General features: G+C 46.5%; 1 pseudogene; it reads left to right on the top strand.

Annotated features, from left to right (window-relative positions):
• The first annotated feature begins 229 nt into the window (after positions 1 to 229).
• On the top strand, positions 230 to 1,172 carry LOC127054975 (olfactory receptor 52R1-like; annotated as a pseudogene).
• Positions 1,173 to 5,222: the final 4,050 nt, after the last annotated feature.

The raw sequence follows: 5,222 nt of genomic DNA, 5'->3' as shown, positions 1-5,222 counted from the left end.
ATGAAAATGTAATTTTTTTAGTGTGGGAAGAGAGATCTCTCTTCTTTTCCCATGAGAACAGCCTCCATTAGTGCATGTAGTGTCTCATATAAACATTGTCTCCCCATTCAGGCATTTCTACTGCAACCATCATCCAAGGTCCTGAGAACACATAGAAATTCAGGAGACCATATGGTAAATGCAGGAGACATCCTTATGCCTCAGAGTTGGACACTTTCTCCCCTATGCCATGTCAGATTCGAACAGAACCAACCTCACCAACCCCTCCACCTTCATCCTCATTCCTGGCCTAGAGGCAGCCCATATCTGGATCTCCATTCCCTTCTGTGCTATGTACGCCATAGCCGTGTTGGGGAACTTCACTATCCTGTTCATCGTGAAGAAGGAGCTGAGCCTTCATGGGTCCATGTTCTATTTCCTCTCCATGCTGGCCATCACTGACCTGGTCATGTCCACATCCACCCTACCGAAAATGCTGAGCATTTTCTGGTTCAATTCCAGGGAGATCAGTTTCAGTGCCTGCTTCACCCAGATGTACTTGGTTCAAGGCTTCTCATCGATGGAGTCTGGAGTCCTTGTTGCCATGGCTTTTGATCGCTATGTGGCCATCTGCAATCGTCTGAGATATTCAACGACCCTGACAAACTCTGTTGTGGCCAAGATAGTCCTGGCTGTGGTGCTGTGTAGTGGCATACTTGCATTGCCCTATCCCTTATTGGTCAGATGGTGGCCAAATTTCAGAACCAACATAATCCCCCACTTTTATTGTGGGCATATATCTGTGGTGAAGCTGGCCTGCGCTGACATCGGCATCAGTAGTTACTATGGGCTGTTTCATCTTCTCTCTGTGATCGGAATGGATATGTTTTTTTATCACCGTGTCCTATACTCAGATCCTCCGAGCCATCTTCCGCCTCCCCACAAAGGATGCCTGGCTCAAAACTTTTGGGACCTGCATTTCTCATCTTTGTGCCATCTCAGCTTTATACGTCCCAGATTTATTCTCTTTTCTTATTCAGCAGTTTGACCACAATGTGCCACTACTTTTCCTCATTCTTTTTACCAGTGTGTACCAGCTGGTACCCCCCATGATACACCCCATCATTTATGGAGTGAGGACTAAGCATATCCAGGACAGGGTGCTCCAGCTCTTTACTCATAAACAGACCTAAATTTTTCCTCCTAGTGCTCTGGCTCTCAGATTGAGCTCCGTGCAGAGCTGGCTGATGTATAGTGCTGGGGCCTCTTCATTGAATCACTTCCTGGACACACAGAGAGATATTAAACCCTGTCCTGTCCTTACTGTGCCATGTCAATGTGATGAACTGGCGAGTGAGTCTATGCACACTACACTGAGTTGCTACCTTTCTAATTGCTGGTAGATGTATCTCTGGAATTACAATCTTGCCCCATCTGTTCTGTCAAGCCTCGACCCCGCTGTGTGTCTTCTTCCCAAGGTCCTGCCCCTGTCACTTGCTCCTGTCTTCCCCTCCCCTTCTCAGCTGTGACCCAGTCATCTCTAAAACCAATATATTCTCACATCTTGTGGCAAGTCACTTAAGAGGGACTCGGTAGTTTTAACATTTCAATGTTTATTCTTACTTTGTTACTAACTCTATGCAGAGATAGACTCCTGGGATCTATCTGAGCTCTGGGAGGGGTGTGAAGTATCGTGGGTTCCAACAGGAGGCAGATAAATCTGAGGTCTAAAGAAGAAGATCTGAGTGGCCACACTAGGTAAAACCAATCGTCCATGTAGCCCAGTAGCCTGTTTCCTAACAGTGCCCAGTGCCAGGTGCTTCAGAGCGAATGAACAGAACACGGGAATCAGCCTGTGATTCATGTGGAGCAGCTTGGCAGAAGCAGGCAGAAGCCCTGAGCCGAGACTGCCTCAGCTTCATCTGGCAGGGGTTCAAGCCTCCAGCCATAGTAGATGTCACCAGGGGAAGGGAAGTGCCCTGGCTGCAGCAGCAGAAGAGCCCCCAGTTCAGGCTGCCCCAAGCCCTAAACACAGTCACAGAGTGGAGGCAGGAGCTGTTCAGGGAATGTGGAGAGTAGAGCTACTCATTTTTGTCTTCTCCATCTTCCATACTGCTGCCGTCCAGGGGTTGATTCCTTTTTCCCTATCTTTGGACAAACCTCAGGGGGAGGTTTTTTTTGTGTCCCCTGCCTGACCCTTTAGGGGCTGTTCTCTTTCCTCCAGCTCCCTTTCCCTTTCTGCGGCACCACTGGTACCATCGCCAAACCGGTGGTCTGATCTCTCTTTGCCCATCTCCATGGACTGCAGGGTCATGACAGGGACCCAGCCAGAAAATCATCAGAAGTCCATAACACTGTCTCCCACTGTGCTGTGGGATGAGCATGACAGTTTCTGGTGGACACCTATGATTTCACGAGTAAGGTGAAATTCCTGCTACAGCACTAGGGAGACTTCTACCTCCTCTTCTCGGCCACAAGGTCTGTTTTGGAGGAGTGGAGGGGACCGGGGAGCTGGACTTCCTGGTCTACCGGTGGGCCTGCAACTTCTGTAACAAACTTTTCAGATTGGTCAGCGATTGTTTCAAGGCCGGCTTGGGATCCTCCTGCTCACGAGGATGCTCCTCAGTCCTCAGAATGAAGCCAACCATCTTTCAACATTGAACACCAGTGGCTCTAGGGTGGTTCTCCATGTTACAAGGTGCTCTCCTTCCTTTGTGATGTAGGGTACTGTCAGGGTTCCCTCCCCACTCTGAACTCTGGGGTACAGATGTTGAGACCCACATGAAAGATCCCCTGAGCTCATATTCCACCATATTAGGTTAAAAGCTTCCCGAAGGTTCAAATTCCTTTCCTTGACCTTGGACGGTATTGCTGCCACCACTAAGTCATTTAAACAAACATTCAGAGAGGGGCCACTTGCGGAATTACCAACTATGGTTTGTAACCTATCCTTTAAATCAGCTTCTGTATCCAACGACAGGAAGATAGGTAATGTGACACCAATATTTTAAAAAGGCTCTAGAGGTGATCCCAGCAATTACAGATGGGTAAGTTTAACATCAGTACCAGGCAAATTAGTTGAAACAATAGTAAAGAATAACATTGTCAGACACAGAGAAGAACATAAATTGTTCAGCAAAAGTCAACATGGTTTCTGTAAATGGAAATTGTGTCTTACTAATATATTAGAATTCTATCTATCATTAGCCTGAAAGATTGGCTGCCCTGCCGAGGTAGTTCCTAGTCCCATATCTTCCCAACAAACATTGTCATGAACCATGACAACCTCTCCTTGTTTCAATTTTTGTTCATACTGAAGCTGCGGGGGTTCTAGTGGTCAGAGTGTCCCTTGGCTTCCTATCCCTATCCAAATATCGGGTGTTATTCCAGGAGCACCGAGTATAAATCAACTAGGCTCACCAGGGTGTTTAATTTCCCAAACATCACAGTGAATTGCCAAATTCCACATGCATCCTCCCCACGGACCCAGCAGGATTCACTATGTTGGAGCCCACATCCCTCCAACCAGCCTGTGTGCTTTGAAGCTATCATAACCTTAGTCCCAGATTTGGACCTTAGCGTCCAAAATATGGGGGTTAGCATGAAAACCTCCAAGCTTAGTTACCAGCTTGGACCTGGTACTTGCTGCCACCACCCAAAAAATTAGAGCGTTTTGGGTCACTCTGGTCCCCCTGAAAAAACCTTCCCTGGGGACCCCAAGACCCAAATCCCTTGAGTCTCACAACAAAGGGAAATAATCCTTTTTCCCTTCCCCCCTCCTGGTGCTCCTGGAGAGATACACAGACACAAGCTCTGTGAATCCAAACAGAGTGACTCCCCCTCTCCGTTCCCAGTCCTGGAAACAAAAGCACTTTCCTCTTCACCCAGAGGAAATGCAAAATCAGGCTAGCAAATCCAACACACACAGATCTCCCCCTGATTTCTTCCTCCCACCAATTCCCTGGTGAGTACAGACTCAATTTCCCTGAAATTTCCCAGAAAAGAAAACTCCAACAGGTCTTAAAAGAAAGCTTTATATAAAAAAGAAAGAAAAAACACATACAAATGGTCTCTCTGTATTAAGGTGACAAAATACAGGGTCAATTGCTTAAAAGAATATTGAATAAAGAGCCTTATTCAAAAAGAATACAAATCAAAGCACTCCAGCACTTATATTCATGCAAATACCAAAGAAAAGAAACCATATAACTTACTATCTGATCTCTTTGTCCTTACACTTAGAAATAGAAGATTAGAAAACAGAAACTACTTCTCCAAAGCTCAGAGAAAGCAGGCAGACAGAAAACAAAGACTCAGACACAAAATTCCCTCCACCCAGAGTTGAAAAAATCCGGTTTCCTGATTGGTCCTCTGGTCAGGTGCTTCAGGTGAAAGAGACATTAACCCTTAGCTATCTGTTTATGACACGCCACCCAAATTGCAGACAGTGGAGAAGCTCACTGGCGGCAATTTCCTTCTAGAACTTTAAAATAAGCAGATTACTACAACACAGGCACCTTTACATATACCACTAAGTATATAACTAACAGACTTCTACATTTTAAGAACACTTTTTAACTACTGAATTCTGGGAAACTCTCACGGGAGAGAGCATCAGCTACTTTGTTAGAAGCTCCTGTGATGTGTTGAATTTCAAAATCAAAATCTTGGAGAGCTAAACTCCAACGAAGAAGTTTCTTGTTGTTCCCCTTGGCAGTATGAAGCCACTTTAGCGCAGCATGGTCAGTTTGTAGTTGGAACCGCCTTCCCCAAACATATGGGCGTAGCTTTTCCAGGGCGTACACAATGGCGTAGCATTCCTTTTCACTGACTGACCAGTGACTTTCCCTCTCAGACAGTTTCTTGCTGAGAAACACGACAGGATGGAAGTTGTGATCTGTTGCTTCCTGCATGACCACTGCTCCTATACCACGCTCAGATGCATCCGTGGTTACTAGGAATGGCTTGTCAAAGTCCGGGGCCCTGAGTACAGGGTCAGACATGAGCATTGCCTTAAGTTGGGTAAAGGCCTTTTGACACTCCTTAGTCCACGTAACTGCATTTGGCTGGGTCTTTTTGGTCAGGTCGATCAGTGGGGCAGCGATTTGGCTGTAGTGTGGTACAAATCGCCTGTAGTATCCGGCCAAGCCTAAGAAGGATTGGACTTGCTTCTTGGACCGTGGGACAGGCCACTGTTGGATAGCATCCACTTTGGCCTGTAGGGGGTTTATGGTTCCTTGACC

Source organism: Gopherus flavomarginatus, chromosome 1, assembly GCF_025201925.1.
Source record: "Gopherus flavomarginatus isolate rGopFla2 chromosome 1, rGopFla2.mat.asm, whole genome shotgun sequence".
Taxonomy (NCBI): Eukaryota; Metazoa; Chordata; order Testudines; family Testudinidae; genus Gopherus; species Gopherus flavomarginatus.
Note: the sequence above shows the minus strand (reverse complement) of the source record. Positions and strands in the feature narration are given on the sequence as shown.